The 16,373-nt window shown below is 42.5% G+C and overlaps 1 protein-coding gene across 3 annotated transcripts in view; it reads left to right on the top strand.

Annotated features, from left to right (window-relative positions):
• sertad2b (SERTA domain containing 2b) overlaps window positions 1-16,373 on the top strand; it is a 67,717-nt gene that overhangs the window by 30,400 nt on the left and 20,944 nt on the right. The gene's annotated exons all lie outside the window — the stretch shown is intronic.

Below are 16,373 nucleotides of genomic sequence, written 5' to 3'. Positions count from 1 at the left end.
AGACCGCTCTACGAATCCTACAATGTTGGTGGTGGGAACCTAGTTGGGCCTACAGAAGAGGAAGAAGCCAAGGCCCTTTAGGCCCTGTGTGTGGGCAATACAGGTGTACAGGGACTGAATGTCTGTGGTGGAGGTGAGGTGTTGGGAACCAGGGAACTGAAAGTTCTGGAAAAGGTGGAGGGTGTGGGTTGTGCCCCGAACGTAGGTAGGGAGTTCCTGGACCAAAGGGAAAACAACAAAGTCGAACATTTGTAGAAATATACAAAATAACACAAACCAATAAAATCCACACTCTGTTTTATTGCTGTCAGTACATTTAAAGACAATTACATTAGTTAATCATCTGCTTGTCAGTGAATATATTTTAACGTAAAAGATTGAAAACTTTCAGTTGCTTCAGTGCAAAAGTCCACTGATCAGCCTCTTTAAAAAAAATTTACCATTCCCAGCAGCAGGTTGCAAGTGTTGTAAAAGTTGACCAGCTGCTGTGTTGAAAACTTGTACTGGGAACTCGGGGACTCTCCAGTCCCTCCACAGACTGGGTATTCTCCACAATTTATCATTCATTATCCTCACATTAAAATAAAACTGAGTGATTGATCTGAAGATTGACATTTTACTGTTCACTGGGGGGAAACATTGGCAGCACGCTTTAAAATTATAAAGTGATTAGCCAAGCTAATCTGACTGCGAGCACTTCTTAATTTGGTGTTTTAGTTGTTGCGAGTACAGAGTATTAGTTACAGATACCGTGCTGATTAACACCAGTCACTGTTCCCAAATGCAGCACAGATAACAAGCAGTATGTCACTGTCTGTTCAGCAGTGTTCTTTTTAAGACAAATGAATTTTGGCTTTTGTTTGACTCAGTTCACTTTGTGCTCTGTGGGAACAGTAATCCCACTTAAAGTGGCAGGCCCTTTTCTACCATTTACCAAATTGCTGTGTATGCATAGAATGACAGTATACCAGAAGATGTAGGAACAGAAGTAGACCATTCGGCCCATCTGTCTGCCAATCATTGGGATCACTGTTGATGTGATCCTCACCTCCACTTCCCTATCTTTTCCCCATAACCCTTGCTGCCCTGATTTAAAAACTCAGCTCTGATTATACTTAATGATCCAACCTCAACAGCCATTTTGTGATCTCTATCCTGAGAGGAGAAATTCCTGATCATCTGTGTCTTAAGTGTATGATCCCTTGTTCTGAGATTATGCCCTCTGATCCTTGGGGAAACTGCCTTTTCTGAGTCTATGCTGTCAAGCTCCCTGTAAGAATCTTGTATTGATTATTGAAATGCTTCTTTACCTGTCTTGCTGAAAACCAGTTTGAATTTGCATGGAGGTGGTGAACGTTTGGAGTTCTTTGGCTGTTTTGTACAATGCTGTAGTTCTACAGGAGGAGGTCTCCACAATGGGTCTTAATGAATCAGCAATTGGATTGAGAGAGTTCACCATGAGAGGCAAGTATGATGGGAAGTTCTGTTCATAGCATAAACTACAATTTCCACTGAATGTGGGCTGTCACTGAATATCCATTCATTCACATCCGCAAGCGAGCATTGTTGCTGTCTCTGGAGTCTATTTTATGTCCACTTCCTGCACACACTTACAGCAAAAATGCCCATATGGACATGAAAGAATTTGTCCTGTAATTTTGTGAGCTGGCTCTGTCGGTACCAATGTCTGTGTATGTTCTGATTTTTAAAAAAAATTGTTTTATTATTGTCACATGTACCTAGGTACAGTGAAAAGTTCTGTTTTGATACAGTACAGGTAATACCATACAAAGTGCATTAGGGTAATAGAACAGAGTGAGGGGTACAATGTTACAGCTGCAGAGAAGGCACACAGACAGTGAGATCAACATTAAATTTAAAATTATTGAGATCCATTCAGCGGTCTAATAACGGCTGGGAAGAAGGTGTTCTTGAGTCTGTTGGTCAGTGTGTGTATCTTCTGCCTGACAAGAAGGTGAAAGAGGTTATAACCAGGGTAGGAGGGGTCTTTTATGTTGGCTCTATTTTTAGTATCCATCTCAGTTTTAAATGAATGACATCAGTTTATTTGGGATGAATTATTTTGGCATTGTAACAAGGCCCTTTCTTTCAATTGATGTCTTCATGAAATTCTAGAAAAGGGGATGGACAAACAGAGACCAGTTTCTGTCTAAAGCAAAGGAAGAATAAATTAGCCTCGGCATACACCGGATGTAACAACTGTGTGATTTGAATGAAAAATATTCATACATTTGTTGTAAATAAACTGAACTTGGTACTCAACTTTGCATGTGGCTCTCATGGTTTTGATGAAATATGACATCTTTTTAAAGGACTGTATCTCCCTGTCTTCCCAGGCTTCACAAACATAATTTTTCTGCAGGATTCCAGTTTCGGCTGGTAATGTCTAGTATTGGATTGGCTGCACTGTAATGTTCCCATTAGTAGATGCAGGAAATGTAACATGTGAGCTGGTTGTTTGACTTTCATAAAAGACTTGAATATTCTAGCTTTGTAAAGTTTTCAGTGTAGTGGTTTTGAAGTGAAACATGTTCATGTTTAAGGCTGATGTTTGGCACTATTTCACTGAATATTAGTATGAGAGAGAATAGTCTTCTCAAAGTGGCAATTCAAATCCAATTTTCAAAAGCAATGTTTAATTGCCTGTGGGTTTCTCTTTGAGCATATGTCTCTGTCTCTGTCTCTGTCATTCTCTCGCTCTGTCTCCCTTTCTCCTGTCAACCCCCGCCCCCAGTGTGTCTGCTTTTTGAGTCTCAGTATAAAGCAATGGGTGAGGACTATGCTTGCAACATTAGCTTTTGGAAAGAAGCATGAGCCTGGAAGTGCAACTGTGCTTAAGTCTAAAGAACAAGTTGTTTAGAGGGTGGGGAAGGGGCCTGTTGATAGACAGGGCCAAGGTCCACTTTAAATGCTGAGTAAGTGCTGTTAGCCTGACAGCATGCAGAAAAACCTGCCAACACTGGGAAAGTAGAAAGTGCAGGGTGGGGTTGTTGGGATTGGTGTAAATTCTGTTTTTGGACGATGTACAACATAGGAAACCAGTTGGATCAGTTTTGAATTCTTGATTGCCTGTCCAAGAGAAATTATCATCTTTGCAAATGAGCAGAGAACAAAATGATCCTGCAAACTGTAGTTATGCAATGTGCCTGTGAGGCTGTACCTACACTCTGGATGGTTGGGGTTGTGGACTGGCCAGTATTAAACTTGAATATAGACATTCTTTCTTTTTCAGCAGAAGCCTATTGAACTTTGAGGTAAAGTGCAAATATTTTACGGTACAACACTGCTCCCTCCCTTGACAAAGCAAGCCATTTCTGGCCCCAATTCTCCCACCACTTTTTCTACTGGGTCAACCTATTTATAAACAGTAGCAGTGAAACATTCGTGCACGTGTTCCATAGAAAGACTGATTAATGAAAAGATTTTTTTTGTGTTTTTAAATCTGAGATCAAACCAGCTGCTGCCTGGTTATTGGAAGTTGTGCTTAGTGTTTGGCTGCAGAACAATTTGATAGCTTTAAATACCCTACACAGAGCTTATTTGACACACTGTTTTTGTTAGCATTTTGGTGAGAGTCAGTACTAGCAAATGTGAATTGGATTTGTGGTGTAAATAGTTTGTGTTCATGTAATTAAGGTTTTTGTAACATTTTTGGATTTCAATATAAATATGACCCATGTACAACTTTTTGTGCTGTAAAATCAAATTTTATGTTTGATCTCTGCCTCGCCCTTTGCCTGCCTCACGCCCTGCAGTGCACAGGGGGATCCTGAGTGAAGGTGAAGTGTTTATTCTGAACTAGGTCCTGTCCAGTTTTGTCTGTGCTAGCTGGTCTGGCAGTGAAATTACATCCCCATGACCTTACAGATATTTCCTCTTCTAAATGCGTATTCAACTTCCTCATGAAAACTACAACTGAATCTGTACCCTGCACTCCAAACAGGTGGATCATTTTAAACTCTAACCATTTGCTACAGGTAAAAATGTTATACATCTTTTTCCTGGCAATCACCTTAAATCCGCTTCCCCTCGGTGCTGGGGGGTTGGAGGTAATTTAAGTTACGTATAGTGTACAAAATCTGCATTTATATTCTGCCTGTATCACTCCTGCTTGATTTTGAAACTGGGAGCTGGAAATAAAAAAGATGTTGTGTTCCTCACTTAATTCAATGAGTGCTCAACGATGTTTCATCCTGGCGTTTTTTAATACAATTTTATACTGTACGGCATTCCACTGGCCAGTTGTCTCCAGCTTCCTTTAGGTAACACAGCCTCTAGGTTCCTGAGCTAATATCCCAAGGGATATTTCATATCAGAATAGATCAACTAGTTCGTATACTTATGCAATAACCTTTTAATTGAAGGAGTAGGGGGTTCCTATTTGCCTGTATCAAAGTGTTCATCGAAATAAACAGTCACTGCATATGTATAAAGTGGTAATGTTCTGTCACCCTCCTGTAAACAGTGGCTCTGTGTTATGGAGTCTGTCTCCCAGATTATTGCAGACACAGATTGGTTGGACCATGTGTCTTATATTAGGGCTGCACATTCTATATAATTATATTTGGGGCTCATGTGAAGTCGGTGCCCCTGTCTCTGAGCCAGGAGACCTGAGCTTATGTTCCACCTGCTCAAAGAAGTGAGGGTCATAACAGCCTCTGAAAAGACTGATTAGAAAATTACTGCCTAATTTCATTTGTTCACAGCACACTTAGTTTATTATCATCATCAACCTCTTAGCTTGTAGATCCTGAGATCTGATTCAGGCTTTCCTACAAGTTCTTGATTAGTAAGGGGATCGAGGGCTACGGGAAGAAGGCAGGAGAATGGATGATTGAATGGTGGAGCAGACTCGATGGGCCAAATGGCCTAATTTTGATCCATTATCTTATGATGCAATAATACAGTTTAAAAAAACTAGAAACCTGCAGAAGATGGACATGGGTCACCTTTACTTTGACTAGATGGTCCGTTTTATAAGGTAACTGTTATTGCTGTTTGTGGAATCCTACTGAGCACAAATTGGCTGTTGCATTCTCTTCATTGAGGCAGGGCGGGGAAAGGGGATCAGCTGAGCTGCTCTGGCAGAGAGCCAGCATTGGCTTGTTGGGCCAAGTAATGTCCTTCTAGTGTTGTAACAATTCTGTTGTTTCAGCAGTGACTACACTTTTTAAACCAAATTTATTGAAGCACTTTGGGATGGCCTAAGCTGGTGGTTGGTGTTATGGAAAGACAAGACTCCTCTTATGTGTCAGTTTGAGTTGTGTTTCTGATGGGTGCATGGAATGTGCATGCTTTCTTCTGTCATTTACCACTCCTGAGTTTCATTAAAACAAACGTCCACAGAATGAGATGCTTGCTTTTGCAGTTTCCTTACTTCACATTTTTAACGATTTATGTACAGTGTAATTGCAACAGCTGGAAGCTTGGTCTTACAAGCTGCTGAATATAACAGTGCTCTGCTCTTGAGGCAACAATTGTCGGTGGAAACTTGCACCGAGATGTTTTTACAATATGCATCCGATCTTGGTGCTATATTTTGCACGTCACTTATCATCTTTAAGATACTGATGTTTGCACAACGTTCTGCACTATTTGTGACTCTTCAATTCTGAACCACACGAGAACATAGACCAGTACAGCACAGGAACCCACCAATGTCCAAATGCGGCAAAACCTGGAAAGTACTTAGGCTTGAGCACAAAAGTGGCAGGTAACACTCGCACTGCACCATCTCCAACAAGAGACAATCTAACCATCACTGAATCCCCCGCTATCAACAGCATAGGGTTTACTATTTACTAGAAACTGAACTGGACCAGCTATATAAATACAGTGGCTACAGAGGCTAGGAATAATTCAGTAAGTATTCCCCTCTTGTCTCTTCAAAGCCTGTCCGCTGTCTACACATCACAAATCAGGGATCCGAAGGAATACTTCCCACTTGCCTGGATGCATGTACCTCCAACAACACTCAAAAAGCTTGACACCATCCAGGGCAAAACAGTCCGCTTGGTTGGCACCACATCCACAAATATCCACTCCCTCCACCACCGACGCTCAGTCGCAGCAGTGTGTACCGTCTACAAGATGCTCTGCAGAAAGTCACCAAAGATCCTCACACAGCACCTACCAAACCCACGACCACTTCCAACCAGAAGAATAGGGGCAGCAAATACATGGGAACACCACCCCCTGCAAATTCCCCTCCAAGCCACTCACCATCCTGATTTGGAAATATATTGCCATTCCTCCATTGTTGCTGCATCAAAAATCTCAGAATTCTCACCATAAGGACATTGTGAGTCTGCCTACAGCTCATAGACTGCAGTGGTTCAAAGCAGCTCACACCCACCTTCTCAAGGGGCAGCTGGAGACTGGCAATTAGTACAGGTCCAGCCAGCAGTGCCCACATGTCTTGAATAAATAAGGTTGTAAAAACAATTGTTGTGAAAGTGTTTGACAGGGTAGGCATAAAGAAAATGCCTCCATTACTTGTGAGGGGCCATAAACCTGAGAGGAACCAACCAGGAATTCAGAGTGAACATCCTTACCCAGCGAGTGGAGTGAATGTGGAACTTTTCCCCCATGGGAAATGTTTGGGTGAGCAGAATGGACACATTCAAGGGGAAGCTCAATAAATACAGACTAGACTAGCCATAAACACCTCCACCTGCCCCCACACCACCTCCCTCACCCCCATCGTAGGCCCCAAGATGACTTTCCGCATCAAGCAGATGTTCCCCTTCACATCTGCCAAAGTGGTATACTGCATCTGCTGTACATGGTGTGGCATCCTCTACGTTAGGGAAACCAAGTAGAGGCTTGGGGACCGCTTTGCAGAACACCTACACTCGGTTCTCAGTAAACAACTGCACCTCCCAGTCGCAAACCATTTTAACTCCCCCCTCCCATTCCTTGGACGACATGTCCATCATGGGCCTCCTGCAGTGCCACAATGATGCCACCCGTAGGTTGTAGGAACAACAACTCATATTCTGCTTGGGAACCCTGCAGCCCAATGGTATCAATGTGGACTTCACCAGCTTCAAAATCTCCCCTTCCCCCACTGCATCCCAAAACCAGCCCAGCTCATCCCCGCCTCCCTAACCTGTTCTTCCTCTCACCTATCCCTTCCTCCCACCTTAAGCCGCACCTCTATTTCCTACCTACTAACCTCATCCCACCCCCTTGGCCTGTCTGTCCTCCCTGGACTGACCTATCCCCTCCCTACCTCCCCACCCACACTCTCTCCTCTCCACGTATCTTCTCCTCTATCCATCTTTGGTCTGCCTCCCCCTCTCTCCCTATTTGTTTCAGAACTCTCTTCCCCCTCCCCCTTTTCTGATGAAGGGTCTAGGCCCGAAACGTCAGCTTTCCTGCTTCTGAGATGCTGCTTGGCCTGCTGTGTTCATCCAGCTCCACACTTTGTTATCTTAGCCATAGACACCAGTGGCTGCTGTGGAGTGAAAAGGCTAGCACAGACCAGTTAGGTGAAATAGCCTGTTTTTATGCTGGGATTTCAGTATTCTATCTCCTGTGCCAAAGTGGAGGTCCAGTAGACTAATAATTTCTAGAATTGTTTTAAACTTTCCCCTCCCAACTAAGGGCTCTTGCACAGTGATAGTGTCTCTGTTCAAATCCCACCTGCCCTGGAGATGTCATGATTAGTCCAAACAGTTTTAAAAAAATTTATTAACATATCTTGGAGCAACATTGATGGGCTATGTATGAGGGAGCTTTTTCTTTCTGACTTGTGAATTTTTGTGTCTGCTGGCCCGTTTTGGTTTGGGTATTTCCATATCTACACTAGGACATGGGAAACTTTGAGAGGGAGTCCCTGAAGGGACCTGGTCCTCGTTTGTTGTGGGGCAGTCAAACAGGAGGCTACACGTTCTAGGTGTGATACCCTTCAGTGTGAATGTTTCGCATACAAGGTCTAAATTAACTGGCCTGTAGAGAGATTCAGGATTCGATTTCCTTTGTCGCTTTATTAAACAGACTCCTGCACATCTGCCAATGTGGTATACTGTATCCATTGTACCCGGTGTGGCTTCCTCTACATTGGGGAAACCAAGCGGAGGCTTGGGGACCGCTTTGCAGAACACCTCCGCTCAGTTCGCAAAAAACAACTGCACCTCCCAGTCGCAAACCATTTCCACTCCCCCTCCCATTATCTAGATGACATGTCCATCATGGGCCTCCTGCAGTGCCACAATGATGCCACCCGAAGGTTGCAGGAACAGCAACTCATATTCCACCTGGGAACCCTGCAGCCATATGGTATCAATGTGGACTTCACCAGTTTCAAAATCTCCCCTTCCCCCACCGCATCCCAAAACCAGCCCAGTTCGTCCCCTCCCCCCACTGCACCACACAACCAGCCCAGCTCTTCCCCTCCACCCACTGCATCCCAAAACCAGTCCAACCTGTCTCTGCCTCCCTAACCTGTTCTTCCTCTCACCCATCCCTTCCTCCCACCCCAAGCCGCACCCCAATCTACCTACTAACCTCATCCCACCTCCTTGACCTGTCCGTCTTCCCTGGACTGACCTATCCCCTCCCTACCTCCCCACCTATACTCTCCTCTCCATCTATCTTCTTTTCTCTCTATCTTCGGTCCGCCTCCCCCCCTCTCCCTATTTATTCCAGAACCCTCACCCCATCTCCCTCTCTGATGAAGGGTCTAGGCCCGAAACGTCAGCTTTTGTGCTCCTGAGATGCTGCTTGGCCTGCTGTGTTCATCCAGCCTCACGTTTTGTTGTCTTCCTCCAAAATAGTTGTTTTCTCTTAAATATCAACCTGATTTTAGACTCTTGAGCATTTCTGATTCTGATAACTCCTCCACTGGCAGCTTTCTGAGCTGTAAACACTGGAATTTCTTCACTAAACCACTCCTCTTCCTTCTCCTCCTTTTAAGATGCTTCTGAAAACTCATGTTTTAGAACCACATTTTCGATTGTCTGTGCTGCATGAGATTTTAGAACGATGTCATTTTAAAAAAAAAATAATCACTGCTGTGAAGCATGTTGAGATGTTTCCCCACTTCCAAGGTGCTATATAAATACAGGTTATTGTTGCTAGCTACCTGGGTGAAATGCTTGGTCAGGATGAGATTGGCGGTTACAGGGACAAGTATAATCTCTCTCAGCAATATGTTGATTGACCTGCTGAAGTGCAGATGAATGATTATCAGAAACGACAGCCAATAACGCTGCAGACTGGAATTGGAGATTCAGTTTTTTGTCTTTGACTGCTGGGCACTTTGTTTTAGAATTTTATATTTAAAATTTGGTTTTATCTATGTGGGTAGACGCCAAAATATTAAAAATGTTGCTTTGTGAATAAGACCATAAGATGTAGGAGCAGAAGTAGGCTTTTTGGCCCATCAAATTCAGTGAGATCATGGCTGCTCTGGAAAACCTCGACTCCATTTTCCTGCCTTTTCCACATGATATCTGATTCTCTTACTGATTTTAAAAACCTGTCTGTGCCAGCCCTGAATATATTTAATGACCCATCCGACAGCCTGCTGTAACTTTAAAAAAAACAGATTCGCTCCCTTTTGAGACGAAATTCGTCCTCATCTCTGAATCAGTTGGCTGCCCTCAATCCATACTCTATACTGTCATAGATTCATGCAGCATGGAAACAGACCCTTTGGTCCAACCAGTCCATTTTGAACATAATCCCAAACTAAACTAGTCCCACCTGCCTGCTGTTGGCCCATATCCCTCCAAACCTTTCCTATTCATCTATCCATCCAAATGTCTTTTAAACATTGCAACTGTACCAACATCCACCACTACCTCAGGAAGTTCATTCCACACACAAACCAAAAAAAAAATTGGCCTCATGAGTTCAAATCTCTTTCCCCTTACCTTTTTAAAAATGTGTCCACTGATCTTGAAATTCCCATCTTAGGGAAATGACAGCTGCCATCAACTCTATCTATACCTTTTTGTTATTTTATAAACTTCTATCAGGTTACCTTTCAACTCCTGCGTTCCAGTGGAAAAAGTCCCCGCATATCCAGCCTTTCCTTATAACTCACATTTCCACACCCAGCAATATCCTGGTAAATCTCTTCAGAACCCTCTCCAGTTTAGTAATATCCTTCTTATGACTGGATGACCAGAACTGCGCACAGTATTCCAGAAGAGGCCTCCCCAATGTCCTGTGCAACCTCAACATAATGTCTCGACTCCTATACTCAAAGCACTGAGCAGTGAAGGCAAGAGTGCAGAGTGCCTTTTTAACCATCCTGCCTATATGTGATGCAGTCTTTAAAGAATTATGTACCTGTGCCTCCTAGGTCCCTCTGGTCTACACTACCCAAGGTCTTACCATTAATTGTATAAGCCGTACCCTTGTTTGTTGTACCAAAATGCAATAGCTCACATTTATCCAGACTGAACTCTGAAGCACCGTTTTTCAGCCCATTGACCCATTTGATCAAGATCCCATTGTAATCTTCAGAAAACCTTCTTCACTGTCTACAATAACAAATTTTATGTCGCTCACTTTGAAATGTTTCTCAAATATAAGCTGAAACATACAACAGGATTGTAGCTTGGTTGTGAAAATTTACATAGTGGAAATATTGAACATTTTAATCTTATGTATATCAGATCCAGATATTAAATTTGTCATTTTGCCTTCCAGGTAGGATAATCTAATTTGTTCTTCAGTTTCTTTTGTAAAACTGAACCAATTTGTAACACATGTAAAATGGCATTCCAAAACATTCCAAATTAGCTATTAAGGAAAATGTAATGAAATACAATGTTTCTATAAGGAGCATGTGAAACTCTGCCTCCATCCCATTGCGATTCTTCTAAATACCTGCACTAATTGATTACTGTGCACTTTCAGTGACAAGCCTATAACCTGAGGAGTTCCAGAAGTTTCCTGACTCTGTGCTGTAGCTGAAAGTCTTTAGACTGCAACCTTTCTCATTACACTTCAGCAGCAGCTACCCCAAGCTTCAGTGTGTCCTTCCACACATCTTCCTGGAGCTTGGAATGTGCCAGTTTGCAACGTTTGGTCATGAATTGGAAGACCATCTCTCACCAAGTTGATTGACTGACTGTGCCTGGAAGACCATGGTTATTTCAGCGTGCATCCTGGGGAACCGACCAGAAACAGAGCCCTGTATCTGGGAGCTATTTGGAATGACCCTCAAGGAGAAACCACTGCATCTCTCTTCCCTTCTTACAGCAAAGGCACATTCCATAAGGAGGTGGACAACAGTCTCTTCCACACCATAGCCCCTTCCAGGGCAGCGATATGAAAGGGGGTGGTTTCACTTCTTTGTGCATTATAATCATTGACAAAGTTTATTGGTGTCTGTTCAATTTCATGAAGTATCGAAGGCATTTTAACCAATATTGTAAAATACCCTAACTGTTACTTCTGTAAAAGGAAATGTGCACCTGCTTTAAAAGTTGGAGAGAGAAGCATTGTTCTTTGAGTCTAGCAGGCAAAAATTTCAATCGATAAACTGCACCCCACTCCACTTTCAAAGACTATGGGTCCATTCCCACTTTTAACCAAATGTACAAATCCAGGATTTCACTTGCAGCAGGACTGAAACGTGTGAAGTTATATGAAGGTTGATGTAAATGATCCTGAACCCCACAATGAGGTGAGGTTTCCTGGTGTTCAGCACTATCAACAGATTATCTGGTTATTAAGTTGTCTTCTTTGTGTAAATTGCCTCCCACCTTTTGCTCATTAGCAGTAGTGACTACCTCCTAAGCAGTAATTGAATCATTTCAGAATGCTCCCAGATGTCTCAAGGGTATGTTAGCACAATATGCAAACAATCTTTCCTCCTTTAATCTTTTCTTTATTTTTTCACAGCAATCAGACTGACTAGGTAAAAGGTGTCAGTCTGCAGTTGGTAGGTTTGCAGTTTGGGAATTATCATAGCATTATAACCTTTTGCAATGTTCTTCTAGGCCCTACTGTTTAGTCCTGGCGATTGGGAGGGAGAAAGTCATTTTCCATTTCTGTCAGCGGCATTGATAGCTCACATGGGAGAATGGGGAAAATGAACTAGATTTTTGAAATTACGAAGGGTTTGTTGATGTGAGGTGGTGAGAGATTAGAAGGCACTCGTTCATGCAGATTATTGGACATTCCAGTACTTTGACTGGGAGTGATTCTATAAGAGGCTACTCCAGGAAAATTCAATAAATATTTCAAATTAAGGAAGATGTAAGGTTTAAGGGGACAGTGCATGTCACTAGGCTCTTCATGAAGATATGATGAAACTTTCTTCACAGAAGTCTGAGAACTGACCCCAATTGAACAAAGTATGATAGTGGACTGAGCAGAAGAACAATTTGATTTGCTGAACCCTTTCCTTGATAAATTACCTTGAGACTGTTTTTCACTTGTTGCTGTGCCTGTTGTAGTAAGGGGTAGCAGGTGCAGAACTCAAAATGTAAACACGCCTGAAGCAGCTAATGGAGACTTGAACCTGTAATAAGCTATCCAAAGAGAGAGTATCTTTCAAGAGCGTTCACTGCCTTAATAAACAAACTCCTCCTAATGACTGGTTTTACATCCACTGCTCCTGTTCCATTGAACAGGGACCTGCTTTACCAATGCTTTAATGCTGCATGAAACTGGTTAAGGCCACTGAAGTCTCAGAACATGCTGCAGGAACTAAAATCCACACTGTAACACCTCGTTTAGGTGTTATCATTGGCAAGCTGTACATTTTATCAATTGAAACCAAAGAGCATAGTTAACACTAACATTTGAAAATTTTAGGGAAATTCTGGTTCACTTCTTACTTTCATTGGAACAGAGATAGCCTTGAATGTACTTAATGACAATAGTTGATTTACAAGTTACCACATTGTAAATCCGTTATCCTATTGTTTTTGTTCATTCATTCATGGAAAGCGAGTCAGCATTTATTGCCTGTCCCTAAATGCCAAAAAAGATGGTGGTGAGCTCCCTACTTGAACGGCTGCAGTCCATTATGTGTAGGGGGACACAAAATATTATGAAGGGTGTTCCAGGATTTTGACCCAGTGATCGTGAAGGAACAGCATTATATATCCAAGTCAGGACAGCGAGTGGCGTGCAGGGGAGCTTGCAATGGTGGCGTTTCCATTATATCACTTGCCGTGGTTGTGGGTTTTGAAGGTCCAATGGAGGAAACCAGAAATAGCTGGAGAAACTCGTAGGTCTGGCAGCATCAGTGGAGAGAAAGCAGAGTTAACCCTTCTTCAGAACTGATGGTAGCTTGGAAAAGGTGTTGAAAGTGTTGAGGGAGGTGAACAGGAGACCAGAGAAAGAGAGAAAAGCAGTGGGGCAGACAAAGGGATGGACAGTGGGGATGAGCCAGTGAGAAAGAGAAGCTACTGCTGGGGACCGTGACTGGATGAGGATGGGTTGGCTGTGCTGGAAGTAGCCCATGTAATGACAAGGGCCTGTGGTGTGGGTTTGGGTAAAGGACATTTAGGGAGATGCTCAGGCCCTAAGTTATCGAACTCAATATTGAGTCCTGAAGGCTGCAGGGTCCCCAAGCTGAAAATGAGGTGCTGTACTTCCAGTTTGCACTGAGCTTCACTGGAGCAAGCCTGAGAGAGAGATGTCCACACCTTCAACTTTTAAGATTAATTTGGGTGATAGAGTAAATGATGTGTGTTAACACTGGGTACAAAGCTTTCCCTGTCCAGTGCCCTATTCAAATTACAGGTAGTGTTACCCAGTGTGCATGCTTGAATTAAGAGCCGAAGTAGGCCATTTGGGCTTTCTAACCTGTTCTGCTGTTCAATAAGATCGTGACTGATCTTGTATATTGACATTGAGACAAGATGGCAACGTTTCATTCCCCAACTTAACAAGAATCTAACTTTGCCTTAAATATTCAGTGACCAACATCGTCGCCACAGTCCCCCTGCCCCCCTACTGAGATGGAGTTCTCGGTGAGATGTGTAACAAATACACTAATTGAAACATTCAAAGTCCTTTGGGGATTTGACATGGTAGTTGCAGAAAGGTTGCTCCCTTTTGTAGGAGAGTCTGGGACCAAAGGATCTAATTCTCAGACTAAGGGATTGTACATTGAAGACAGAGATGAGGGAGGAATTTCTTATCTGAGGGGAGTGAATCTGTGAAATTCTTTAGAGGTCAGTCGAGGCTGGGTCATTCAGTATATTCAAGGCTGAGACAGATTTTTAATCAGAAAAGAAATTAAGGAATTATGGAGAAGAGGCAGGAAAGCGGAGTTGAGATAGCCATGATCCAGCTGAATGTTGGAATAGATTCGAGGGGCCAAATGGCCTGCTTCTGCTCCACTATTTCACAATCTATTCCATTGGTCAAAAATCTATATTGAAAACTTTTTAACAAATTATTGTCACCACCATGAAATGGTGCATTTGCTCTGTCTTTTGATGCCACTTTAACATGCCATCAGACTTAATGAAAACCTGGTAACTGCTCAAGTTTTTAACAGGAGTAAATAAATATTCTCATACTTTTGTTTGGTTTGCCACTCTCCCAGTTGCTGAATGCTTTACTGCACTGGGTCCAATTAGTGATGTTTATCCCACTCCGGATTGTCAGACTGGGGATAATGGGACTTAAAGATGTACATAATATTGGGTTTTGAAAAATTTAAGTGTCCATTTTCAGAATATTTTTAGCATCTGTATGAACGTTCTGCCTGACAAATATAATGTTTTAAAAGTAAAGTCGTCATGGTTGTAGCAAAACATAGGGCTGCTCTCCCATGAGACAGGTGACTGGAAGTGGCTTAACCTGAGGGTCACCACACCTCAGGTGAGGGGAGAGTCCTTTGTGGTGACCTCAGCTAGTGTGGGAATTGAACGCACACCCTCAACATCACTCTGTATCACAAACCAGCTGTCCAACCAGCTGAGCTAACCAACACTCGGTTTGTTGACACCTAGTTCTACATCAAATTCACTTTTGAAAATGAAACCAAACAGATACACCTCGTACCTTGGCAACTTCTAGATATAACTTTCTTGATATAGTCTTCAGCCTCTTGATTTGTAATTCCAGACATTTATTTACCACTTTCCCTCAAACTAGTTAATAATTGTTAACTGAAATGAGGGACAAAATGAGAGGTGGGGGAGATAAGAAGAAATTGACCAATAATTAGCGATGACTCCTTCTGTTCTGTCACCCACAGATGCACAGACACATGCACATACAGAATACAAACCACGTCTCCCAGCTGACTGCTGAAAATTTACTTTGACAGTTGAACTCACTCATTGGCCATGTTCCCTGCAGACAGTATCAATCACACGAGATGTGAGGGTGTGCCTACAGACCTCAGTTTGTCAATTTAATAGATACTTAATGATGGCCTCTCATATTAATGAGGTCTGAGGAGTAAATCTGTTTGTTTAAGTACTGTTATTAGCCTCTGTCATTTATGGTCAGATAATAGCTGATTGTATCTATTAAAGTTTTGTGTTTCCATTGATCACTGATGTGACAGTGGTGCATTCCTGGCAGGCTGAGTGTGGGGTGGGGTGGAGAACTGGAGAATGGCAGCAGAACCGGAGAGATACTTTGCATCTGTCTTCATGGAAGAAGATACAGAAATTCTCCCAGAAATACACGGCGACCAAGAGACTTGTGAAATTGAGGAACTAAAAGAGATTAGATTTTGTAAAGAAATAGTACTTAAATAATTAGCTGTAATTTGGATTGGATCATTTCCTGGACCACACAGCGATCTTCATTGTGGAGAGTTGAAGTAAGTATCTGTGGAGATAATGGATATATTGGTGATTGTCCTTCATAATTCTATAGATTCGAGAAAGGTTGTTGCTGACTGGAAGGCAGTGAATGTAATCTTGTTTTTTAAAAAGGGAGGAAGATGGTGAACTACTAAACCTTGTTGCTTGATGCCGGATGTAGGGAAGATGTTGGAATGTCTTACAAAGGACATTTAGAAAAGTATGACAGAATTGGGCAGAGTCACCATGAATTTATGCACAAGAAATCATGTTTGGAAAATTTGGAGTTCTTTTCCCCCAGGATGTTGCCTGTAGCACAGACAGCAGGTATGATTTGTTTGGATTTTCAGAAGGCTTTTGATGAGATCCCACACGAAGTTAGTATGTAAAATTGGAGGTGTATGGATTTGGGAGAAAATACTGGTACGGATTGGGAATTAGTTAGTAGAAAGCAGAGGGTAAGAATTAATGGACCATTCTTGGGTATCACAAGGGTCAGTGCTTAGGCTCCAGCTGTTCACAATCTATATGAATGGTTTGGATGTTTAATATTTCCACTTTACTAATGATACCAAACTGAATGGGAACATGTTGAAAAGGATGCAA

This window comes from Stegostoma tigrinum, chromosome 9 (assembly GCF_030684315.1).
Source record: "Stegostoma tigrinum isolate sSteTig4 chromosome 9, sSteTig4.hap1, whole genome shotgun sequence".
NCBI lineage: Eukaryota > Metazoa > Chordata > Chondrichthyes > Orectolobiformes > Stegostomatidae > Stegostoma > Stegostoma tigrinum.
Note: the sequence above shows the minus strand (reverse complement) of the source record. Positions and strands in the feature narration are given on the sequence as shown.